Genomic DNA, 26,739 nt, shown 5'->3' on the forward strand with positions numbered 1-26,739 from the left:
AAAGTAGAGTTTACAATGGAAATTTTTATATTTTTTTTTTCCTGCTGGCAGGCAGAGTCTCAAGGACCTGTGGAGATTATGTTGTATAAGGGAATAGAGAGTTACGTCCTCCACACTGAATGTACCAATTTAAAAGTGAAACAAGAAGTACGTTGAAATGCGTGTTACGGTGATCGTAACTGTAATAGACTAACGGTGCATACGGCATTATGAGTTTACATCCCATGCCCTTAACCACCAGGAGCCACAAAAAAACATATACTGCACGTTTGTTTGGCAGGGGGAAGCTCAGAAGTAAATGTTTCCTTTCCAGGCTGTTACTTTGAAGCTAGCTAATGTTAACATTTATATAAGACAGCAACACGAGATGATGATTTGGCAGCAAATGGGACAGCAAAGAAATGTAAAACAAATAAATCCAGCATGCAGTCTATGTGACTGAATAGAGAATGAAATAGAGAAATATATGAAATGTAAAGGACCTCTTCAAGAAATACCGGATTCTCAGACCAAACCCCGACCTATTTAGAAAGTGCATGCGGTTCTGACCTGCGGGATGTTGTTAGTGGATGTTTCAGTACTCTTGTTTTCCAACGCATCCCAGTATTTTAGCAACTCAGAATGTGACCATGGACACAGCGGTCCTCTAAAAAGCTGATGTTGAGCTTAATAGGGGTAAAAAACACCAGCAGGGTAACAAATGATGATTTCGGGGTTTCTGGAAATAATACATACCAAGAGGCTTCCTCATGAAAATTAGTGTTTTCCTTTATTAATCTGATTCAAAAGCACACCCAGGAAGATGCGTGTTAATGGTAGGGCCTGCAAGCTCTTGCAGAAACAATTACAGGTAATATAACAGCTACTAAGAGACAACTGTTCAAGTTAAAGTCATTATTCTGTGTTTGTGCAACAAAGTGTCAGTATATGTAGCCATGCTGGAGTCTGAAAAAAAACAATTCCTTGCTCCTCAGTTTGCTGTTCCTTAGGATGTCACATGATGAGTTTTATCTTGAAGTTGCAGTTACCAGCTGCAGTGCTAACTTTATCCAAAGTGGCCATAAAAATACACACATTGTATTTCAGGAGGTGTCTGCAAATGACAAAACCCTTAATCTCCCTGGTAAAGCACACCATTGGGTTTTCCCATAAGAGATGGGGGTGAGGCTGCCTAACGTGTGTTACGTGGGGAGGAGACCTTGTTTTCTTCAGGGTGAGTCCTGTGTTACCGGATTTGATGAGGAAGTTTTCAACTGACATAGAAGAAAGTTGCCCAACTGTCAGAGTGCAAAGAATGAGGAAGCAGGTTGGCCTCAGCACTCCATGGGGACCTTCCCTTCACCAGCCTTGATTACTGCAACAAACAGATTTATTTTTTTTAAAGAAAGAAGGTGCAACCTTAAGCATGCAAAGCAAAGCTTGCCATTTAATAAACACTTTCTCTACTGCCACAAACATCATCCTTTTGCTGTTGTGATTTCTCTCAGAGCAAGGTGTGTTTGTGAGTCAGTCCGCTGTGGGCACTCCTTAAGCAGGTGGGGAATACCGACTCCATCTGCTGCAAAAAATAGAAGCATAAACCAGATCCATCTCCCTCTCAGTCTGATCTGCTCCTTGTCAGCTTTTCTCTTTCCAAGCTTTCTTTCCAACCACACTAAACTATACTTGAATGTAACACAGCAAAAGTTCAGAAAAGCCAAAGACCACACACTGTAAGAATTACAAAACCACTTTTAATAAGTGTTCTTCCCAGAAACTTGGAGAGCTTTTATATGACAGTCTTATTAAATGCAGTTTAGAAACAAAAATTGCAATATGGACCTTGAACGTAAACAAATAAATGAAGCCAGTTTAGAGCCCAATCCCCAAAAATCTTCACAAGCAAGCTCATTATTCACAGTAACACATCTGACACCTTAAGAGACCTGGGGCCATAGCCCTCTCTGTCCTTGGCTCCCAACCAGCAAGACATGCCAGCGTGAAATATGGGTGGCAGAGCGCCTTGTAATAAGCAACGTCAGGTTCATATGCTTGGCCCCTGGAGGAGATCCGACTGCCAGAAGCAGGCGAGGCAGCGGTGCCGCAGGGCTGGGGAGGGCTGTGGAACCAGCTCTAGAGGAGCAAGTAGCTCTGGAGATCCAGAGGCAGGAGGACAAGGGGTGGGGGATGGTGACGAAGAACCTGTAGAAGGGCAGTGAGAAGTAAGCAGGCAGGAGCAATGAGGCTTGTTTTAAGAAAGCAGCAAGGTCACTGGGACACATCAGCCATTCTCAGGCTTTTCTAATCATCCCTGCCCACTGCTTCTTCTCTGTGACAGGGTGCCTCCTTGCTCTCTCACTGATGTACCGACACTCTCATGCTCCCCCTTGGCCCACGCCGTAGGTTGCACCCAGCCTACCATCCCCTCAGTGGCTGGAGCAAACCAGTTGATCCCTCAAGCCATGCCCTCCCCCCCAAATCTTTCCACCTTATACTCCACCAAAACGTGCCCTGAGAAAGCCCCACTGGCCACCCCCAGCCCCGTGCCCAGACTCCAGCAAAGACCTTAGAAACACAGTCATGAGGGCTGGGGCTGGCTGGGGTGAATGGCTCTGGCACTCAGAAGCACAGGCCAGTACGTAAAGACCATCAGGTCTGTCGACACTAAAGTCAGGGTTAGGGATTGGGACACCAAGGACTAAAGGGCATCACCTCTTTCTTTGCCCCTCTGGGCAAGCCCGAGTGCTGGTACCCAGCGAGGCGGAAGGCTTTGGGTTATGTTCGGAGGAGTGCTGGCTGACAGTTTATGGTTAAAGCTGGAATCAGGCTTTGGGGTAGAAAGGGCTGAAAAGTCTGGGATTATTCATGAATAATGTGAGGATTTCAGAGATATAATAAGGACTGGCATCCAGTTCTTGTCATTTAGGGATAGGGCTACAAAGGCACTAGAGCTAACCAAATCAAGCAGCTTCCCATTAGGTCTGGAGGGACGATGGATGCACTCGACCTAAAGTTCGGGGTGAATTATTGCCGTGGGTGGGCAGTGGAGGCTAGATAAAATGTCAGGAATAGGACGTAGGGCTTAGAACTGAAGAGCTAGAATGGTAGGAAGATGATATGGTCCCCTAGCACTACAATACATGCTTGTGCATATGGCTTACAATTAGCTATCGGTCAGGTATGGCTCTCTGTTATATGGGCCAGTATAGTCAGGATTGTAGTGGGGTTTGGGTCACGGTGCTAAGTAGAGGTCACATTAGACAAGGCCATTGCTAGGGGTTGAGTGTGGGAATTTTTCTGTGGTTAAAGTTACTGTTAGAGATCAAAAAAACAGGGTCTATGGAATTCATTTCACCCTGCACGCTCTACAGAATACATCTATAGGCACATCATCTTCTGATCTCCCAAAAGATAACCTTTGCTGCACAACATCCTTCACCCACAAGTCTAGTATTGTCTAGCCATTCCCATACCTTCAGCAAGATTCATGGTGGGCTAAGGGCTGGTATCAGCAGGGAAAAATAGTTTATCAGTGGCTCTAGGATGCTGGGCTATGATTACACGTAAGGGTCTTAGCAAGCAACCTATTCTTATCAAGGACATGACTACCAGCACTCTGCCCTGCAGCAGACAAGAGGGGATGGGAGAAGAGAGCACACATCGTTGCACAATAAAAGCATCCACAGTCCATGGCTGGCTTCATGCATCTCCCAAAGCACATGCCAGACGCTGTAGGTGGCATACAGGGAGGACAAAGAAGGGGGAGCAGGGCAGGGAGGTTGCCAGAAGGGAGAAAAGGAAATTTTCTGGGACTTTTGTCACTTCTGGGTACTGGCCGAACCACATACACGTACACACAAATATGCCTACTTGTCTCTTGGGAGCAGGGCAAGAACTTACACCCATCAGTCAGAAGATGGTGGCTTTCACCCGGCAGGGCATGGCTGGTTAAAAAAATACTGGAGATGATACTCAGCCGGCAAAGACATGGCTCAGGAGCAATCCCGACTAGGGAGAATCAGAAAAAAAAAAAAAAAAATCAGACATCAATGGACATTTCTAGAATAACATGAAAATAATCAGATAAATTGTTGGGAAAACATGGGGGTAGAGGTAGTTTCCCCATGTTCAGTCATTTCTTCAGTGTATTTTTATACATTTTGGAAAAGCAGTCATTTTTTGAATTACTTACTTATTTTCACATCAAGAGGCTTAAGGCTGCCAAAAAGCAAAGCTCCGGACCAAAAAAGCATTCCAGTTCTCTGCATGAAACTGCCCGAAGTATACCCAGAATTGGCAATATGATCTTTGCATCTGCTGAGAAAATACTGAGTCATGTTGTCAGCCCACACACATCTAACAAAAATAAAAGCAGCCCAACAATTCAGGATTCACCCACTCGTCATTTAAAGAAAACACAAGTCATTCAGTCATGCCTCATGCTTCAGAGACCTTTAGAAAACACCCAGCGCAGGGAACATTCGCCCACATCGTGCCCACGCACCGTTTCGGATCAGTGATGTCATTTGCAACTCATTCGCTCGCGAGTCTGGACAGCGTTTGGTTTAGCATCCTTGGAGGAAGTTGCCGAGACGCAACGGTTTCTGCCGAAAACGCGACACGATAGCTGCAGGCTCAGCCCTTCTGTTAGCAATGCTGAAACGGTGTAACGGTGTACCTGGCTTGAATCCCTGGAGGAGGCAGGAAAGCGCCCTGTGCTTCATTGCATAAAAGATCTGGCAAACTCAAGCCATAGTTTGTATAAGATGCTACTGTATTCTTCCTTCAAGGGCTAACCTGTACTGAAGCATTAACTCTCCCTGCACTGGGCTCCCCAGTCACTTAGCACACATTAGACTGGGAGGTATTTGCACAAACATCAAAACTTGGGGAATTACCCAGGAAATCCTCCTCCTTTTACCCCTTCCCACGTCATTGTCCCCTAGCAAGAAAAAACAAGTTGCTGCATGCCACCCAGCTGCTGGCAATCGCTCTTCCTCCTTCAGTGCTAAAAGCTGCTTGAAGTATTAATAGCTGAACCTGGATGTGCGGCAGCCAGCCCAGCTCATGACGGAGGGGGAGACGTCACTGCACAGAAGATGTGGAGTTACGCAATCTCTGCGGTGCTGAAAGCAGCGCTGGAAACTTGTCAGGAGCCCAAAGGCCAGAGCTAATTTGGTTTTTCTTTTACACAGCATGATTTTAATCAGAGCGAAAAGCACCCGGTTGTGTTTTATGTACAGAATATTGTAAGTAGGGACAAGTTAAGAGAGCAACTAGGAGCAGGACACGCTCTGAGGGCAGCGCAGGGAGGAACATTAGATGGGGAAAGGAAAGCCAGGCAAGTCTCCTACACCCAGTTTATCAGCTTTTCCTTGGTTCTTCAGGAAGGCCATGTGCTATGAAGCAAGAGGCTAAGAGGCAACTCATCAAAATGCTGTGATTGCCTAATTCTCTTTATAAGAAGGAAGAAGGGAAAAAAAAAGGGAAAAAAGAGAACTGCAAAAAGCTTGACGATAAGCTTATTTGAAAAAGCTCTTCCCAGAGGTTCTGGATGTGTCACCAAGTCAAACATGGCATTCAGAAAACCCATCTCACTTGCAGCCAATATTTGACAGCAGTGGAGTCCAGGTGACCTCTAACATAAGCTCCTCCAGCTTCAGCTGCAAACAGGTGTGTGCGAGTTCCCCTTTACAACCAATTTTCTGCCTCGCTGAGAGCAGGCAGCGCAAAGGGTTGGCACAGCCCCCAAGCACCGCTGTTCCCAACGCAGGCTCCCCTCCAGCATCCCCTTTCCACGCTGCGACGGCCGGAGAGCAGGAGTTGAGAGCCAGGTCCTCATTCAGTCACCTCTCCCTGGCCAGGCTTGCAGCAGTACACCCTTCCCGGGACACAGAGTCGGGGTGCACCCTTGTGTGCTACCAATGTGTGCCAGGGAGGGATCAGGGCAGCAGGTTAACAGGAGAATAAATACACCTTGGCATTTCTTGATTTGTTTGCTTTGTAGTCCTGGTAGGTTTACTGGAAACTCAGAGGTGGGGTTTGCCACCTGGGGAGTGGTATCGCTGGAGAAAATCCTTCATATCAGCTGCCTTCTCTTTACCCACTGGGAATAAATGCTCCTTGCCCCTTCAGTTCAGCTTTATTCCTTGATGGCTGAGAAAAAGAAAGAAAAAAAAAAAAAAAAAAGGAAAAAAATCAAACCTGGGACCTTTACTTTGCTCTGGAGCACGATTTAGATGTGTTGTTTGATGTCTAGTTCAGGACAGGATGAGCTGCACGTTAGGGTTATAAAAGGAAAGCTGTTGGACAAGCTCATCAGTAGCTCCCTACATTCAGTCCGATAAACCCTACTCCCAGGGCTTCACCCCACCAGCTAGCCCCTTTCCGTTGTAGCCCCCAAAAGCAGCACCCTCTCTGCTCCCATCCCTCCCTCCTCCACATGCTCCTTTGCCCCCCTCCCCCATGCACATTTGTCCCCCCGACTCAAACAGCTCCCTGAGGAGCTCAGGCACCACCGATGCTCGGGGATGGGGAAAAGGGGAAGATAGAGTCAGCTGAATATGCAAACAATCCTATTTGCACCCCAGCATGTACAATCCGCGTCTTTGTCAGCATGATGGAGTACGCTCCGTCCTGTTTGTTTTCCTTCCCTGGTATTACCATACGCACCCTTTCCATGTCAGCATTATCAAATGCTGTACCTGAACCAGCCTTTTCAAGACAGAGGCTGACTGCTGCCTGGCTAGTATCTGTCCACCAGCTGCGTATTTATTCTGTTCAAAAATTATAGCCAATTATAAAATCTGGTGTAAAAATCTATAGCTGCCGTTAAAAAAAAAAACACAAAAAGCACCGATGGGCTTTCCCGTGTTTGATCTCTGCTGCCGCTAAGGTTCTGGGTGGAAGCGTTTTCACTTACAGGAGCAGCCCCGCTCGGACGCAGCCCGTCGCGGCTGGAGCGCGGTTGCTCTCGCACTTCGAGGCGGTGTGTTTGGGAAGCTGCCTGCCTGCCTTCTCCCCCGCGCAGCGTCACGCCGCAGGGACACCCACGGTGTGCGGGTATCAGCCGGTCCCACCTCGCGTCGCCCCGGACGGACGGACGTCGGGGCAAAGGCACAAAGCGCTTTTTTGCGGCTGGGGACGGCGGCGATGGCAGCCACCGGAGCAGCACCGGCAGGGCCCCGGGGCCTGGCAAGACAATAGCTCTCTCCCTCCCGGCCACATTCGTCGTTGCCCAAGACGGAGGAGTCTCATGAATCAAGTCGAACACCCAGCGACAGGCTGGAGAAATCCATTAATATGCACCCGCCGCAGCACGTCGCCGGCCCCCTGCCTCGCGCGCCGCTCACCTGCCCGTCTCACCCCTGGCAGGCAGCGCCGGAACAAAGGAGCAGGGGGGGACGGCAGCGACTGCCCCCCGAAACGGAGGGAGGCAGCGGCCGGAGACAAAGCTCCTTCGCCGGCCGCCATGGGTGTGAGGAATGCTCCCGCTCGCCCTATTGTCTGGGGTCCTTTGTGCTCCTCCACACTCACACGCACACACACCCCCACCCCGCTCCCCAACCGCACAGGCGGAAATATTGGGAGCGGGACAGAAACGGCTTTGTTGAAGGAAGGCCTCGCGCGCGAAAAGGCCTCCTGCCCTCTCCCCGCCGTACGTGCCCGTCTGGCCCGCCGGCCCGCGCTCCTTCTGCCCCAGAAGGGCAGGGAGGGTCCCCGCCGTGCCACCCCCAACGGCCCGGCCCGGGGGCTGCAGAGCGACGCGGACAGACGGACGCGGGGCAGGGGGGGTTGTTTCTCCGCAGCCAAGGGGCACCCGGCAGCCCCCTCCGGCTCCCCCGGAGATTTGGCCCCGCGATGCCGTCGGGAGGCGGGGAGCGGGCGTCGGGTGCTGCGGAGGGGAGCGGGAGGGCTGCCCTCGCCCCGCAGATGGCGGGGAAGGCAAGCCCTGACGAGCTGCGCCGGGGAGCAGATCTGGCAGCACGGGCTTCGGCCTCGGGAGCGGCACGGACGCCTCTGCCAAACCTCCGCTGCTTTGTCAAGCGGCGGCCGTGGCCCCCCACCCCGTGTGAGCCACATCTGCGGCTGCAGCATTACAGCCCGCCCAAGTCCTGCCGGGCTGGTGGCAGGACCCCAGATCCCCTTGTTTTAGGGCAGAGCCGTAATTGCCAAGCCCTCCCGAGGGGTCGGTCCCCAGCTGCAGCACGCTGCTCCGCTCTCCTCCCACCGCCACTGCACCGGCGCTAGGACGGAGAGAAGGGGAAAGCCAGGCCCCTCCAGTGCAGGGAGCGGGGTGACCCCCCGATGCCCATGCCACCATCCAAGGGACCACAAGCGCCGCCTGGCCCCACAGCAGCCACAGCACGTGGGCCAGCTCTGGCGAGCGACAGCCGCGGAGGTACCGCTCATCCGGAGGCAGCACACCGGCTCGTGCGGTCCCTGCCCTGGCCGCCCTCGGCTGTCTCGCACCTCCCCGCCAGCACCGCTCGCACCAGCGATCTTAGCCACGTGCAGAAACAACCGCAAGGTAGGTCTCGTTCAGGCAATACAGCCAACGGGACATAAGCAAAGAAAGAAAGGTAAGGTCCACAAACCCAAGGGAAAAGCTTGCTCCAGAGGGATGGCACCTGGGACCACGAAGGAGCCCCAGCACGCATCTGCTCCACTGCCGGGACAGCCGTGCTGGGCGCTCCAGCACAGAGAACAGCGGGGTCTGGGAATGAGCACCGGGAGACTTACCATACAGAGGCTGCTGATGGAGCCTGAAGCGTATCTATAAGGGACAGGGATGGCGAGGAGGCAGCTGTATACATAAAACTAAAGAGCCCGTTTCTCAGTCTTGTGTTGGGAGAACAGTTTCTGACGTTTTCTGGTACTAAGGAGTGCACACTAAAGAGGAAGGCTCTGTCCAAAGTTCAGTTTCTCCTCCTATTTTTCATTATATTTGGTGTATTTTAAATAAATTCTAAGTCGTCATTGCGAAAAAGCTCCCATGGCCACCAACAAGGAGGTCTCCAAACAAGCTTTGTCCAGAAATACGTTTTTGCTAAAGAAAACGGTAAAATTCTTACTTTAAAAGAAAAACAAGAGGAGTAGAAACCACGATATCTAAACAGCATCACTTGCTTCTTTGAGTTTTGCACTTCACAGTGAAGATTCAGCACCTCTTGTAAAGTATACTCAAGCTTTATAAGCAGGAATTGCCCTGAGTTCAGTGGTCAGGAGATTCCCAGTAACATCTACATTGCAGAAGCAAGGCAGTCGTTCCCAAAGCCGCCAGCTAAGACGAGACTTTGTGAGGGTAGATAAAGCAAGAAGCCAGATAAAGCAAAAGGCCTTCATCTTGGACTGTAAAAAGTCAGAGAAAGGAGAAAGACCAGAGCTGAGCCCGGAGTTGAGCGGTGGGTTGGTGGCAGAGCTCCTGGCCTCTCTCCTCTGTGCCCCTTCCATGACACCTCCTTTCTTCCTCAGGCAAACGGGGACACGGCAGCTCTGCCCTGCCGGCCCCGGGTCTGCACCGAGCTGGCGGTCCCGCACAGCGGCATTTCAGCAGCTGGAGGGCCGGCTGCATCAGCCCAGAGCTGAACTAACGTGACTACAAGAGCCATTTTGGCATCCGAGCCGGAGAAGCTGCCCGAGTTAATGAAGCTGATGGGAACGGGATGGGGTGTAACAAGGTGCCGCTTGCTGAAAAGCAGGGAACTTCCCCCAGGCTGCCTTCAGCTCCTGCAGAGCACTTCGGTCAGTTTGTAACTTATTAATGCCAACAGTCACACGATCAAAGTTCAGCACGTGTTTAGTTGCTCTTCTGGAACAGTGGATTTGAAAAGCACATCGCACAGGTTTCCTAGGAATAAAAGAGACATCCAGAGAAAGCATCTCCTACCCCATCTGCCCAGAGACCTCCACCGCACCACTGTGCATTTGGGTGGTGAGACAGTGTTCATTCACCAGCCGGTGCCCGAGGAGCCAGCTCTGCTCAGCTACGGCACTCGTCTCCATCAGGCCACGGCTCCCTCCTCCTCTCGCGACAAAACAGCTTTGCACCCAGCGAAGCCTGAAAGGGTCCCCAGGTTTAGCAGGAAATTCTCTGCCGAGAAGGCAGATTTATTCACTTTCTGGTGAGATGAGCGGGTCTGTTGGCACACGCGCTGTGTGTTTTAAGTGTCTCCCCTGCAGCTAGAACTTAACCCTAATCTAAATTACGCCTCCAGTGCCCTAATTTAAAGAAGTGTTCAATAGACTATGTCACTTGGAAAATTAATCGCTTTGCCGCTGGACAAGCGGGGATGGGTAACAGAGTCAGCGTTGCACTTCAGCATCAGATGAGAGCAGCGGGGCTGCTTCTCCCGGGAGCGGGAGGGGACTGCTGCGGTTCCCGCAGCCAGTCTCTTGTCGGGCCATTAAGCCCTCACAAGCCAGGTCACCTCCAAAAGAAACTCTGAGCTCCCAGGGGTGATTTTCTATCTGCCGTCTGCTGTGCTGACTGCCGCTCCTGAGGAGCCGTTCCTTCCGAGGCAGAGCAAGGAGGAGGGCAGACATGTCCTGGAGTGTGGTCACCCCACCCGTGGGCAGAAAACCTACCCCACTGGAGGCAGCGATGTACACACAGAGGAGCTGCAAGAAAGGCACAGAGGGAAAGAGGTTCTTATGAACCAAAGCAGAGAGGAAGGCAAGAGCCCAGCACTGATCAAACCTGGGAGAGAAGCACTGATGGATGGAGCTGCAAATGTAGTTTTCCAAAGGTATCACTGGGCAGGATGTCGCCAGAAAGAAAATCAAAGCAAAAGAGTCGCTGAACTGGTGGCATGCTTTGAATCCTGGCTGGCCTCGGATCGGCACTACTCACCCCAGCGTACGCCTGTTGCAGCAATCAAGTTACCCAGCGAGAAGGGGTTACGCAGCAGTTATAACTACCTCCCCACCAGCAGAGCAGCCAAACAACCTCTGCTACCCCCAGCTCCCCTGCAGGCTCACAAGCAAAAAAGCCAGACAGGTTTCATTCACTTTGCAGCTATTGCCCAAACCAGTGTGGGTAAGAGCGTTGGACCTGATACCCAAGAGACAAGCCTACACTGACTTAAAGGATGATGCACAAGCATGCTTCTTGCGTATCCAAACCTGCACATGTCCAGAGAGCATACGGTTCTGCTGGTTTTTATTTACATACTTTATAATGAACAGTATCTGTGTATTATTCTTTATAAGTGTCTGTGCTCCCTGAAGGTCAGAGTTAAGAACATCCAAGTAAAGTTACTGGAAGTGTTCCTCATATTTGAGCATTTTATTGGAGTGATCAGTGATTTATCTACCATTTCTGGCACCGTTTGTGAACATGCAGCTATTGCTTACTCTGAGCCACAGCCACTATTTTAGCCCTATTAGAAGCGAGATGTTCACTGCTATTCAGATAGCACCAGTGCCTATTGCCAAACTTGCAAGGACACCTCACCTGCAGCCTTTTAATCAAAGGATGGGTCTGGGGGGAATGAAGTTCGGAGCTGATTTCTTTCTGTGTATTATTAAAAGGCATCACTACAAATTCACCACACTTCCAAGTGTGCTTTGTGTCTGGTGGGTGAAAGCATTCCTTCTCCCTCATGTTTGCAGAAGTGAAAACAACTGGAGAAAGGAACAAGTTCCACTTCTGCAGCCACTTACCAGAAGAAATGGTGTGGTTTGGCCATCACGATCGTTTGTTTTCCCTGCAAAGACATACTAACAAGGTCTTTGCTTCTCAGTGGCTGAGGAGGAGAGAAAGAGAAACCTTGACCGCAAAGAGGAACCCTGTCACTGGGAAACAGGCAAAGAGGATGCTGTTAAACATTTCAGGAAACACTAAAGGAAAGATGGGGGCAGCCAGAAGCTTTGAAAGTTTTGATTTCTCCAAGATAATGAACTGCCTGATCTAACTAGAGGAGAAATAGCCTGTGAGCCCTCTCTCCCCACGAGGTTTCTCCTATAGTGTTCAATACTGTAAAGGGCTGTAGAGGAGGGAACACTCTTGGATTAATTTACGAGGTAAAAGTGATTTTTTTTCCCAGAGGGAGTTAAACTAGACCCATGCCCTTGCTTCTCTGGGGTTGACAAAGAGTATTTGAAACTCTCCTGCTTGCATGAGGAGGAGATGCTCCTGCCCCAGGAGTACAGGCACTGCCAAGCCCAGGACCACCCTGGTAACTGGGGAATTGCCCAAGCGGCATCTTTGCAGGAGAAGTTAAATACTTCGGATTCCCTTTTCAACCAGGCTACTTAAGTTTTGGATTTGTTTTTGTTAAACCCCTCTTATTTTAATTAAGAAAGTCGTTGTTGAAATGCAGTACCCTGCCCCTTCGGTTACCATTAACACGTGTCTGCTGAGATCGCCAGCAAGCCTTCGAGGTGCAGCATGGCTGAACTCAGTAGCTCTCCTGAAGTGATAAAAACCCTTTAAATGTAGCATGGGAGAAAGATCATACTCTCAGCAAACTGAGGATCCAAAACAACCCTGAGAAACTCAAGTTTTGGGCCAACAGCAACCTCACGAGGCACAGGAAGGGGAGTGCAAAGCTCTGCCCTGGGGAGGAATAACACCAGGCATCAGCACAGGCTGGGAAGAGACCGGCCGAGTAGTCGCCCGGCTGAAAAGGAGGACCTGGGAGTTACAGACGTGCCAAGCCATGTGTGAGTTAGCAGTGTGCTCTCATCGCAAACACCAAGAACTGCGTAGTGGGCAATGTCAGCGGCAGTGTGGCCAGCAGGCCAAGGGGAGGTGATAATTCAACACCGCTCAGGCTGCACCTGGAACGGAGCTGGAATAGTGGACTTCATTAATATTATGAGTCCCAGAGCAGAGTTAGGGCTTCCCAGAAAAGCTGTTCATTTCGATTATTGGGGGAGAGGAGGAAAAAAAAAAAAGGAAAAAACCCCCAAAACCCAGAAGTGACAATTTCCTCCCAGTTCCCTTCCCATGTCTTTATAATGGCCCAACATCACCACATTTAGGATGTGTATCTGAGAAAGCAAGGTTCTCTTTTAAAGAAAAGTTTCTTGTAGGAAGAAGACTTGAAAAAGGGAACCAAGATCTGTGCTGTTCAGGGTGCAAGGCAGCACTGCAGGCAGCCTCCCTGCCAGCGGGACATAAAGAACAGAAGGAAAAAAAAAATCAAACAAATTGCTGACAACCTTCCTGTCCTCCTGCAACCCTAGAGCATCACAGGAAGATTCATTTGAGAAGGCAGTGGACTAGTAGGTAGTTTTGGCAGGGTAAGGTGGAAAAGATCAGATAGGAGAAAATACGGCTGCACTGAACTGGCCGTGAAATCCTTGATCTCCATTGGTGAAATGCATTGCTTTTAGCCGCTGGGTGCCAGTCACCAGTGCAAACCCAGTAGGTAAATAGGCACAGGCAGTGTTTGCAGCAGGAAGGTTAACCAGAAAGGAATTTTAGCCGCCCAGAGCAGGCCCCTGCCTGGGGCAGCCAGGAGACCTCTCTAGCAATCAAACACTGACACCACTTAGGTCTAACCTGCTCCGGTACCTACTGCTTGTCTGCTCTTATAGGTGCTGTGCTGGCTGGGGGCTGGTTTTTACTGCTGGAAACAGACACACCTATGTGCATTGACCAAAAATCAGTGTTCAGCAACAAATATTAAAGACAACTGCTGCCCAAGCAGCACCAACAAGTGTTTGGCCTGGCCAGACTGACAATATTACAGTTAAAGTAGGCAAGACCCCCTGCTTAGTCCAGGGGAACAGCTCTCAACAATTTGGGCACTTCCACACAGCCTATAAATTTCAGTTGTTTGACTACTGCTTGCGGATTTTTATCCTCCCCTCTCTTCTCGCCAGCCCACTGTCCCTCCAGCAGAGGACAAGAGTTTTTTCTGGAGAACATCAGCACTTCTCCACATGACCTCCCAGGCACCAGAGGTGATGGACAGCAAGATAGCCAAGCCTAATCCCCACACGCTATGTGGTTTTTTTCATCCCATTCCCTTCCTTTTACAGCCTAAGTGGGAGGGACTCAGGCCAGATCTCAGCCTCCATCTGCAGCCTAGGATTATGATCTGAAGCATAATATTTCTTTATGAGCAAATTATCACCGAGACTTCAATGTGCTGTTGGCCTTTAAAAAACGCTAAGTGTTTAGTATTTTTATTTCTTTCTGCTTTGCAGTTTATGGCTCCCATAAATCAGGTGACAGCCTGTGGCACAGAGGGCTGATCTGATCTGTGGGAACATGGAAAGGGGCAGGAGAAGGGAGCACCGGCTGAGTCCTTAACCAGGGGACCTCTGCTCCCTGCTGTAAGCATCCCAGCAGGGGGGGCAGGATGCTGCCCACCCGAGGCACTGCTAACACCCTGCCAACATTTTCTTCTCTGACACCGAGTTAAAAGACCTTATTTCTTCTATGCCACACCATCTACTTGTGAAACACGAAAAACCACTTCTCTCTGTCACAGGAGCAAGAGCACTAATAAATCCATGAGCATTCACAAACTGTTCCATCAATACAGAAATTAGAGCTATGGGGGGGGGGGTGGATACAAGCAAAGTACTAACCCACTGCACTGGTAAACCAACCCATGCCTTTGAAACAGTCAAATCTGACCCAGTGTATTACCTTGTAGCAAACAAAGGATGCTGCCATGGTTAAAAGACTACTTCAGAGTCCAAAACTCGGTGCTGAACTCCCAAGTCTCACAAGTCCAAGACCAAGTTTTCAAGGACGTTTAATCTCTCAGAGGTACTCCGAAGGCCATGCTATGAAGCGTCCCAGCAAGCAACTTGTCAGGGAAACCTCCTCCTGACATCTCTGTGCTTCCAAATACTATTAAACATATCTGTCTTGTAGTCAGCCTACTCCCTGTCAGGGAAAGGGGATCCATAGCCTTTCCTTTCCCCTGCCGCCCGCCTTGTGCACTTGGACTCTCAATGCTTCGGGACAGACACCTTCCTACATGCACACATGTGCATGCTTAACACCTTGCCGAGCGACCCACCATCTTCACAAAGACCTTAAGGCTGAAAAGACAAATAATATATAATATTGCAAGGACCTTGTGGGATTGGGGCTTGCAGGGTTGTTCACTGATGGTGGTTTTATTCTTAGCTGCACTGCTTTGTTCATTGGTAAGAACTGGTCTCTCTCCCTATGCGTTCAATGCTGGTTTGCTAGGGGAGACATCGGTACAAGTACTTTATGCTCCACTGCCAGGAGGATGGGAGCACAGGCGGCTTACCGCTGTTTCAAGGGACGGTCTGTGCAGAACAGGGCGAGAGGAATTCTGCAAGGACAAGACCTGACGTTCCTTCCACTGGTTCACATAAGCCCGGGAGATGACAGAACTTCATGTGGCAATCCTCCCTTGAACAATCCCACAGTCCCAATCCTTCCTTTGGCATTTCCAAAGCAGTTGAAACCACCACCAGGCATTTGAAGTCCCACGGACGTTTTGCCTACGGAGGCAAAAAGTGATGCCAATCATCACCTCACTTTTGAGTGGCTGCCTACAGCCCAGCCTCCACCACTGGCCCTGCACTCAACCAGGAAGATTTTTCCTGCTACAGAAAGCTGTAGAAGAGGCAGGTGTTGCTGCCAACCTCAGCAGGCACCCACCTTCTTGGTGGGTGCCGGCAGCTCCGGGCTGTGCACCCAGACTGCTGCGAAAGCTGTAAAAGTGCTACTGACTGGGTAGCCAAGCGCCAACAAGCACAAAGGCATGGGGGTATTTCATTTTATACATGTTTTACCAACATTTAAATGCACGCTAAAGTCCCAGCCCATCCTGTAACCTGCACACAGGGCAGTATGAAAGGTAAAGGGCAGAAGTAAATTGAGCATGGACAAATTCACCTAATAACGGAGCTGGCAAGAGTCTGGTGGTGGCCCTGGCCAGAGTCTGAGGCACGTGCCTTGGCCCCAGCCCCCCGTCGGGCACCTGGCCCTGCCGTCCAGTTTAGTCCCGCTCTGCGGTGGGGGAAACGGTCCGGCTTCCACCTGATGCCAAGGAAATGGAGGGGAACACGGTCCAAAGCCCAGCCCTTGCATGTGGCCTCAGAAAGCTCATGGGAACCTTTAATCCACATGAAGAGCATGCTGGATTTGGGGAGGCCGGGGACAACAGCGATTTCGGCTCCTCCTGAGAGTTCACAGAGCGGTTTGCAGAGCGTGCTGGGTTTCTGGCGAGGAAAGGGAAGGAGGGGAGGCAGGCTTGGGGTGGGGGGATCCCGAAGAGCACAGCTTCTTCCCAGGCTCTCAGCCAGTGCCCTCGGGAAGGACACAGATGCCATTTCTCCTGTTTGACAATGCTTGAAAGCAGGACACGCAGATGCCCTTGGGAAGCCCAGTGCAGAGGTCCCTCCATGAGGGAGCAGTGGGGCCCCTGGGCCAGGTCCCTGCCCTGAACTCCCACCCTGACAAACAGCCAGGGAGAAACCCCCTGACAGGCTGCCCCATGTAAAACAATATAAACGAGCAGCTAACCACACCAGGGTAGCAGAGGTCTGACTGTTGACATTAAACCGCACAAATTGTTCCAATGAAACTGAGATTAGATGATAAGCAGCAAGCAGTAATAGCAGGAGGACATCCATCCATCCATCCATCCATCCATCCATCCGCAGTCTGGGTCTCGGTACAACAACTGGAGCTGGGCTGTGACATTTAGGACTCGCAGTCGGAGAGCGCAGGCGAGACGGAGCCCTGCCAGCGGCTCACCCCGGGGCTGGGGCTGTCACTGGAAGTAACAGGATTAGCAGAGAGAAGAGAAAGCTTCCAGGCTGGCAAGGAATAGACAAAGTGCATAAGAAGTTTAGGCCATGCTTTTGAGCATTAGAGAATCTCTTTAACAACAATGAGAATCCGGTATTTAAAAAACAAAAAGATGGAAAGAAAGAGTAGCAAGAAAGCAAGAACCAGCTCTCTCACTGGAAAACGTGTGCCCCACAGAGCAATTCCCAAACACAGACACCACTCTCGTCCTCCCGAAACCCGGTTGTAAAGCTAACAACTGTTGCGCTATTAAAGTGTCAGATAAGCCAGGCGAAAGCGCCAGCGAGACTCCTGGAGCTTCAATACCCTCCGGGATCACTTGGATACATTGGTTTTTACTCTGAAGGTATCAAGATCTCGGAGTGTTAAGGCCAGAGGTAAACGTTATCAGGAGTTGCTCTGCCCTCCTCCAGAACTACAGCTGCTCTGTTTGGATAGGACGGGCAGGAGGCAATGGCACCCGTTTCAGCAAGCAGCCTACTCTCTCTTGCAAAAGACTTTGAGGAAATGCAAAATTCACTGCATGCCTCCGAACGTCATGCAACTGCTTTCAGTGTGGAAAACGTGCATCTTGTTTCCAGTGCAACATTTTCCCGTTTTGCTCTCCAGTCGTGAAGTTGTGCTGTGGCTGCTCCTTGCAGGCAGGAGAGCTGCCCGCTGCCAGATTTCTTGCCCCCAGGTGGGTGCTGGCAGCCTGGAGCCCCTCACCACCCAAATCCACCTCTCCCTGCCGCTGAGTGAAGGGGCACATTAGGACAGAAAAAAAAAAAGTGAACTAAAGCCAATTAAAAGCACAGGGAAAATGCGGGGAGGCAGGATGTCATTACCAGAGCTGGAATTTGGCCTGGGTACCATGGAGATGAAACACAGCAGATGGTTAAGGTGTACCCGGGAAGCACGCGCGCAGCACCTGACTATAGATTTAAGACCAATTAATACAACAAAAGAGAAAACTTGACGAGGAAGCCAGAGACCTACAAAATGAATAAGTGAACCATGAAAAGGGGAGGCTCTCCCATCCAAAAAAAAAAAAAAAATCAGCAGAGTGTACAATACCTACAGAGCCGTGAATAAACTGAAATTGGAACAGATGGAGACAGAAACAAACCACCGTGTGTATTAGTTGGCTACCAAGTAAAAGAGCCGGCATGGGGAAAGAGCTTCCCCGCAATTCAGGGCAAGAACAATAGGCTCCGGTTCTGCAGCACCCCCTTCCCGAGGTGCTCAATGTCCTTCATACAGCTTAATTTAAGGCTTACAAGCTGCAGCACTCTCAGATACAAGATCCTAACAAATGACCGGGAAAGCACACTCTTTCAAATAATAAACCATGTGTCTCTAATTAAAAGAGCCCAGGCACTACACAGCAGAGACAGGAGCCTTCCCTGGCAGCCCGTCACGCAGGAACAGACCCAGACTATGTGGCCCTGCCTCGGACCTGATCCGAAATGGGATCGGGAACAACAAACAAGGGCTTTCCAATGGACGGCGACTGCCCTGAAGTGGCCGTGGTCGCAGTCTGCTGGGTGAATACTTGGTAAACCCCAGCGCTACCTCGGAGGCACATATGTGACCTTTATCTTTGCAGGCGAGAGTGGCTTGACACACAAACGTTTCCATTGAATTTTATCTGATCGCCTGTGAACTGAAGCCCTGGCCAGGTCAGAGATGAGAAGACAAGCAAGGAGACGAGCCAACGCGCCATGGGAACGGGAGCAGGGAGAGGTTAGCGTGGTGCGATTAAACACAACGAGAGAAACCTCTCGCTACAAGGGCATTTAAAATCCCAGCCGCGAAGAAGAGGAGGCGGCACCGGGCGCTGACATCCCAAGAGCCACCCTCGCCCCGAGCAGCAGCGGGTGCTGCGGGAAGGCTGAGCCTGGGCAGCGGCGGCCCCCCCGACACCCACGGCAGCAGCCCCCTCCTCGGGACGGACAGGCTGGCAGAAGCGGGTGCTCAGCTTTCCCTCCAGGTCTGCAAACAACAGGGCTGTCCCGCCACTGTATCTGCGATGTAAATCCCAAAGATAAACAAGTCCAGCTCTGCAGACAACATTTATCACCCGCTTTAAAGGCAGGCGGCTCGGGGCTAAGCCCCCTGCGAGGCACCCCCCACCCATGGCAAGCTCAGCCTGGAAGCGACAAGCTTTTCACGACACTAAGTCCTGCCTCGAAGCCAACCGGCCGAAACTTTAGTGACTTCAAAGCGAGAGGGCTTTTGCAGAGCTGTGCGCTCCCTGAAAACCCTGTCCCCGAAAGCCCTTCCTTTTGTCCGTGCTCCAGGCAGACCCCGGAGCGTGGCCGGTTTGTACGGCGGCAGCCGTGCTCGCGCATCCGCTGCTCCGCTCCTTGTAGCGCTAAGGAGACGCCAGCGCGTTTCCCCACCGCCACAACTGACTTTATAAAACAACACTGGCTGAGAAGCAGCACCTGCAATAAGCACAACCACAGGCACAAGCTATAAAAACCCTCCCCCTCATCTCTACCCCCACCTGACTCCCTCTGTGGCTTTAAGCAAATCACATAACTTTTCCTCTTTAGTTTCTGCACCTGGGAGAGAGTAATATTTACCTACCCCAGAAGGGTGTTGAGAGGATTAGTTAATGTTTGCCCAGCATTTTAAAGGATAAAATATTCTGTATTAATTCCTAGCCACTGAAAAGACTGATATGTACGACTCTCATTAGCTCTAACGGAATATTTTTGCTCGAGTTGGGCTTTACCGCTTCAGAAAAGTAGAAGCGAGATGATGTGATATTACCATTTCAAAAAGCGCCTGCAGCACGTGCTGTAAAACCCTTTTTCTCTTTTGACTACCACCAGCCTCCTGCTCCACCGCCTGTATTGCAGAGGTGCACCTGCACCTGTTAAACATTAAAACAGTCCAAACTCAACACGGGTCTCTGGGGCTTTGCCGGCAGCGCTGGGTAACCCCCTCCCAGGGGGTCCCTTTGCAGGCCCCCACGGCGGGGAGCTGGCCTCACCTGCGAGATGTCCTCTTATTGATTAAAAGCAGCCGTTGCACCGGGATCGCCCTTTGGCTCAGATTTATCAACGTTGCCTAGCTCTTACTTGAAAGACAGGAGCCAACGTGGGTTTTCCTGCCCCGACGTCCGTGAGCCGCAGCTGGGGTCTGTGCAGCGCCGTGTCTGTCGGTGGATGTGCCGGGGGATGCGCCGGCCGGGTGGGCATCCCCTGTGCTCTGCCCTGCCGCCGCTCGGGTTGTGTCCCCTGCGAGCTGGTACTAGGCAGAAAGAAAAAGCGACTGATAAGAATCGGGCTCCGGCAGAGCACCGGGCAGTCTCAGCACGCTGTATAACCCCGGACACCCACAGCGCTAGGGAAAATATATCGCTGCACATCCCACAAATCAACCCACCCGCTGCTCGGGCCCTTTACAGCCACCGCAGCGTCGTCGTTCCCTCCCTGGGCGCTGAGCACCTTGTTTTGGAGGGCAAGGACAGCGAGGTGACACCTCTGCGTGGCGTTGCACCCCCGGGCACGTTTCCCTTGGCTGTTTCCCACCACGGCTCGCCCCAACGCTGGTATCCCACACGTGATGGGTGCCCACCCATACGTGGGACCCCCGCCATCCATGGGGGGTCCGCTGTCACGGACAGCGAGTCAAAATGCCCCAAGCCCTCGTGGGCTCCCAGGGCCGAACAAGTGGAGGAAAGGGCCTGGCTTTGGCCCACGGCATCTGCGGCTCGCTGGGGTGAGCAAGCTGCACCGGGCAGGGCAGCCGGCGAGCTCCCACCTCCAGCAAACCCTGCGGCCACGGTGGACGCACCCCTGTACGCTTGTCCTCAAAAGCAGCACGGCAGGGCTGAGCCCCGCGGCAGTCAGGAGGAGGGACAGGGCTCAGAGAGCCCGCCAGAAAGGGATTTGGTTTTAACTGCTGGTTTACTGCCCGCCGGCAGGAGTATATGGCTGTACAATAAGGGAAAGGCTGGAGGAAGGTGTTTGAAACAGGCTAACCCACCCCCGGACTCATGAAAGAAAAACGCCACCAAAGCAGCCCCCCACCGGCCCCATGGTTTCGGGGAGGGGAAGCGGTTTTGAAGCCCGAGAACAATGGGGCGACCTTTCCCTCCTTTCTTCTGGCAAAGGTAAAAGACCTCCCTGCGGAGGTGTCCACACTGGGGAAGCCGCTGAATGAGAAGCCCCAGGCCAATAAAGCATCCCTTTGTGCCTTCAAACACCACGCGCGATGCGTTTCCCAACCTCCGATGCATTTCCCAACCTCTGCCGCTCCTGCCCGCAGGCAGCGCTGGCAAACCTCAGCCCTCAGCAGCAGGTCACCCCGCAAAGCCCTGACCGGAGGCAACGGCACGGCCGTGCCGGCGCGGAGGGCTGCCTGCCGGCGCTGGACCACGCGTGGTGGGGCAGCTCGGGGGGCTCGGGTCTCCTTTCTGGAGGAGTCCCTCTGCCCCATCGCTCCCTGCTTCTCCCCTCTTGCTCGACTTCCAGGACAGCAGGCAGAGGCTGAGGCACCGCAGACGGCTGCTGAGCAAAATCAGAAGCACGAACCAAAACATGACTAATTTCTAACACATCACAGCCTGCGAGTCAGTTTGTTTGCGAGCCTAAATTGCTCTCTGCTGCTTTCATACCAGCTTGTTTCAAGGGTGAGTAAGCAGACAGTGGCAGACACGACTTTTATTATTCCCAGAGCTTTGAAGTTGTACCATTTCACTGAGGTTAGCTGACTGCATCAGCCGTTTGTAGTGGCACATTTCGAAGAACTCAGCAATGATGCATAGGTAGCCAGACCGAGCTGGGTTGGAGCTCAGCATATTCCACTGACGGTATTTCGTGGTGACTCATTAGTTGCCTACCCACTATTATTCATTGTTTTTATCCTGTTGTTTTATTTCAATACTCTTGACAACTTCCAAGAAGGCCCTTTTGCAGACAGACATCAAGGGCAACGAAAACAGCTTCAAGCCCCTTTCTGTTAAATTAGCAGTGCACGAGTTAAAGTGGATTTTGTGATGAATATCCTTGAAGACTAAACACCACCACCCAAAGAGGGAGAAATATGGCAAAACTGTTCAAGCTACAACAATGCGAGCATTTCATGTATTTATACATGTGTATGTACTCATACATATGCAAAAGGGTAAACACAGAAACACGCATCTATTAGACGAGAAAGTGAAACTTCCTGCATTTTTTGAATGACTCATTTAAAACAGCCTATTACATAGACATTTTTTATATTTAAAAATACAGCACTTGCACACATTTTTGAGAGCGAATTGTGTATTCTATTTCCATCCCAGGCTAAACTGCTATGGCCTTTTTTTCTCCTGCTGCTCCAGAATTCCACGTTTCTCATCTGTATTTCTACATTTAACTGCTTCTAACTTGAATGACTGATCATCAAGAAGACTCTTTGCACAGCATGAAGCAGCACAGTTTGAAAGCGTGCGGTATTTTTAGCTGCAAACCCCATGTCAACTTCAGCACAAATATGAACCTTTTGTCAGTTGGAGGCATCACAGCTGCTTCCCCAGGAGAAGGTGGCACCACAAACACCAAAGTCTAAGCAAAAGCGCTGGACTGTAATTGTGGCGTTCTTTACACAGACCGGTCCAACTTCTACTTTTAATTCCAGTGCCAAAAGCTTAGGGCTCGAGATAAATCACTCTTTCCCCTTGAAAGTGGCTGACTGCATTTATGGCTCGTTTCAGAGTCCAAGGGCCCAGGCCGAGAGGAAAGGCCGGGGGCAGAGCGGGGCGATGCCCCACATCCCGCGCCGCGGAGGGCGAGGGCTCTGGCAGCTGGGAGAGGAACCACCAGATTCGGTTCCCAGCAGCGTTCAGCACTCTTGGGTAACCTCAGATGTGTCATTTAGCCTCCCGCTGACTCAGTTCCTCATTCGTACCGTGGAAATAACACCACTTCTTTATTTCGTAGGAGTTTGGGGCAGATAAATATCTTTTAATTCTGTATCGGAATCCACTCGAGAAGTGTAACTAAAATAGAGATCAGTTACGATCTAAAGAAATGACGCAAGCGAGGGCTGGGAGGAAGGAACAAGACATACGGTACAAAGGCGGGGAGCTCTCCGAACCCAGCTAGTTTCTCGTTATCTCCTCAGGATAGTTCAGAGCGAGAGCCTTGGCTCCCCGTACAGCATGGAAAATTCCAGGGACCGGACAGTTTCCCCTAAGAGTTAAGGCTCGCTTTGTAAATACAGTTTCCCTTCTCTCCCTACCACACTCAACACGGCTCGGCCGTGAGCTGAAGCACAGGAGAGATGCAGATCCCGGGTTAGGATCCCAACCGGGCTCCCGCTCCCCGGGAACTCCTTGGGTCCCTTCGCCTCCTGGTTGCGATGGACCAGCCACACGGCTCCCACATCCCTGCCGGGGGCTGCTCAGTCACCCGGGGAGGGAGACGAAACGCGGCACCTCTCCCCACGAACCTGGTGTACCTCAGCCCCTGCTGCAGCCCCCCCCCAAGGCAGGGGACCCCACCTGAGTCCCCGCTGGATGGGCGTTCGAAGCCCTGGACCGTGCCAGACTTTTGAAGCGACATCATGTTTTGGCATGTCAGACGTCTGCGTGACCCAGATTCTTCTACTGAACTGTGAAGCGGGTGCAAGGGCAGGTCCCAGCCCTGTTACTCTGGCAAGGTCAGATAGCTCTGTGTCCAACGCCCAGGGCGAGGGGAGCAGGGCTACCTGGGCCAGTGTGCCTCACCGCTTCGTGCTCTGCATCACCACCCCGTAATGTAGATGTGGTTAACCACTGCAGAAGGACAAGCCTGGCCAGATGAGATTTTAAGACAAGCAACCTGGCAGCCCCGTCCCTGACAAGAACGTTTTGCTTCTGGCATGATGTGGCTGACCACAACCCCCTCATCCTTGGCACATTTGGGTGGGTAAGCCAGGGGAGGTAACAATACTTCTCTTTTTTCACAGAAGACAAAGCTGCAGAAGACGCCGATTCCCATGGCAACATAGGCAGAGAAGAAGTGTCCCCAGATGTGATTTGCTGTCACCATACGCACCTCGTGGCAGATAAGGACAAGTGATAGCTCTGAAAGGAACTGTTTCCATGGGACCCTTCCCAGTGAGCCCACGCGATGACAACCCAACCGTCTGCCACAGCTTTCAGTGTCAAACAGGTCTGACTGGTAGAGAGCGGCAAAGGCTGCCTGCCTCCATCTCATCCTCTTGTGAGGAACGGTGCCCTCGGAGCCTGCCTAACCCCAAACAAGCCACGCTGCTGCTCGCTAATCCACTTACCCAGGCAATTACACTGGGATAGCAGCCTGCAGAGAGCTGCGCTCAACTTCTCAGCTAAACATCGCCCTGGGTTTTTTCAATCCACGGAGTGCTACCTTAAGCTAGGTTGAAAGTTCCTCACAGAGCACGCATTTATGCTTTGGTAGTGCGTGCTATGTAAGTGCATTTCCTTCCGACACTTTCATTTATCATGCTTCTCCCCTCCCAACCCTGCCCCTTCACTTCCCCGGGGAAAGTTAGTGAATTTATGCAGGAACAAAGTCACCTTGAGCTTTAATCCACACCCCAGCAGAAGGAATACGTCTGTCGGCAATCACATCCACCCACTCTGCAACTGCATTACAATGCTCACTTTGTTAGCACAGAAAATACCAGCTTCTTTTCTAGTCCTGGAGACAAGCTACCACAAAGGCTGGAGCAAAGAAAACAGACTGGGGACAGAAGAGGGAGGAATCTGGCCCTGCATATTTGAGGCTACACAGGTAAACTGAGGTAAAACAGTGGAAGAAAAGAGCAAGTCAGGCAAACCGAGTCCTTGCCTTACGATAAACCCTCCAAAACTACTCCCCGCTCCCTTCCTGTGTAAGAAGTGAAGGCAGTTGAGAAAACTGCAGTCAACGAAGTCGCAGAAGACAGGCAGAGATCCTCATCCAACTGATAGCAAAATAGCAGCCAAAGCAAGAGGCAAAGTACAGCAGAACCAGGTATGTAAAGCAATTTGGATTTCACCATCTGGGAGCAAAGGCCAGATTCCCTCAGTACCAGGGTGGCACCCAGCTGCTGGGGCCATGGCTCCACGTTCCCCCAGAACCTTTCTCCTTCTCTCAGGGAACCCAGTTCTGACGCTCCCTGAGCATACAGGGCCAAGACAGTGTTTAAAAATGGGCCTGCGAGCTCCAGTAGCCCTGAACAGCATCGCAGATGCGCACAGAAACAAAACTAAGTGGCAAAAAGCCACCTCCAGCAGAGACTCTACCAGCCCCACACACACGCTCACGTGCCATTTGGAGGTGTGCACTAATACAAAAAATCACTCGTGCTGGCGCAATGCTGATGCACGCCTGCTATTGCAGGCAGGGCTCCTACCTTCACGTCCCTCCTTGCGTTAACAGCTCCTTTGCATTCGACAGCAGGAACCACAGCCGCCTGTTGCCGCCCGTCCTACTTGTTGCTGTGCCTTGATAAGCAGTCCTGGGATGAACCTGCTTCTGACTGGAAGAAATGAAACATTAATATTCCCAGAAGGATGCAAGAGTTACAGCAGAGGGCAAGGAGGCTGAAGAAGAGGTGAATGGATAGTTGAGCCAGTCCCGATGAAACTGCCTCTCAGACACCCCATCCTTCTGGCTGAGTAGCACAGTCAGCTATTACCCAATTGCTTTGTCATCTTTGGCACTCACTGCAGGCAAGCACCACCAGCTTTTGCCAGCCCTACATCGCTTGTCTCTGCTGTGTACCCCAGAGCAGATGAGTGAGTTCTAGAAACTGGTCCCACCTGACAAATGGGGAAAGAGTGAGGATGGAGGTCTCCAGGTGTAGGAGTTCTCTGAGCTAGTGTTGGAATCCAGGAGCCCAGAGAAATCAACCCATCCAAAATCCCCAATACTTTGCTTACTACATTATAAGGAAAGTAGATTTAAATAGCACATGTAAGAAATCTCATCCTTATCTGCTGTCATTCCACTGGTATGCTCTGGATTATATTCTTACATGGCCCACAAGGACAAGAGGTAGTGGTGTATGGATTTCCTAGCCTTTACAACTGAGCAAGAATGCAGACTTCACCAATTCATCTAGAGGTCTATCAACTGCCATCTGCTGCTTTAAAAACTACTGCAAAACAAGAGAGGTTGTCCCCAAATAGTTTACCTGGGCTTCTGTAATCTCAGCAGAAATCTTCCTTCTCCTGGCAGTAATCTTAAACCTAACAAGAGAGCCACAAAACTTGCTATCTGCTCCTGTGCTCTAGGAGTACCCTCTGATTTGCCCATCACATTTGTTTTCACAGATACCTGCACTCTGTTGCAGAGGTGGTCAAAGCAGATATTCCAGGAGAACCTCCTGGGATCCAAATGTACACAAACATAATCACCAGTGCAGGAGAACCAAAGGGAACATTCACAGCAATTGCCTAAATTCTTCTTTGCATTACTGTAAACATTCATCTAAGCAACTCTCATTTAGGAAAGGCTTTAATAGAACAAAGATGCTTTCATGGGCCTGTGCATAACACACCCCCCGCCCCGATCCAACCCCACAAAACAGTCTAAGAGCTTGTATTTACAGCCTTCAGAGAACGGTAGGCTGTTTACTAAAAGGATTAGATAAGGCTTGACAAAGATGTAGGAAGGTGGGCATGCTGTGCCTTAGAAAACTTTTGCAATACAGAACCCAAAACATCCCTGTAGGCACTCTCAGTTAGAAAAGAAGGGGGGGAGAAATTGCAAATCGGTTTGGCAGAGCACTTTGGCCACCGCTGGGTAGAGGGCAAAATTACACAAGAGTAACTGATCAGTGGTGTGTTTGAGACATCCCTGAACAGCTAGTGCTTTTACTGGTGAGATCTGTGGGACTGTCTTGAAATAGATACTGTCTCCTTTTATCTCAGGGAGAAAACAATAACACTTAAAACATGCTGCTCCTTCTCCTCCCACTTTCCTGCAGAAGGGAAAGCTGCTCTTCTGGGTTTGGTGAGGACAAGAAGCTCACGTGCTCCCTAAGGCTGCCCAGCACTCCGAGCAGAA

The 26,739-nt window shown here is 51.1% G+C and overlaps 1 long non-coding RNA gene across 4 annotated transcripts; it reads right to left on the reverse strand.

Moving 5' to 3' along the window:
• Positions 1–723: 723 nt before the first annotated feature.
• LOC138690072 (uncharacterized) lies at positions 724–25,959 on the reverse strand. 4 transcript variants are annotated; one of them, XR_011328867.1, is made up of 4 exons: positions 25,082–25,959; positions 5,956–6,135; positions 4,172–4,670; positions 724–3,987 (listed from the first exon to the last, which is right to left on the reverse strand). It is a non-coding gene; the product is annotated as an uncharacterized lncRNA (long non-coding RNA). The 4 variants fall into 4 exon arrangements; XR_011328866.1 differs by lacking the exon at positions 25,082–25,959 and having other exon boundaries at positions 5,956–6,410; XR_011328868.1 differs by lacking the exons at positions 5,956–6,135; positions 25,082–25,959 and having other exon boundaries at positions 4,172–4,293; positions 4,432–5,936.
• Positions 25,960–26,739: the final 780 nt, after the last annotated feature.

Source organism: Haliaeetus albicilla, chromosome 19, assembly GCF_947461875.1.
Source record: "Haliaeetus albicilla chromosome 19, bHalAlb1.1, whole genome shotgun sequence".
In the NCBI taxonomy this organism is placed as follows: Eukaryota; Metazoa; Chordata; class Aves; order Accipitriformes; family Accipitridae; genus Haliaeetus; species Haliaeetus albicilla.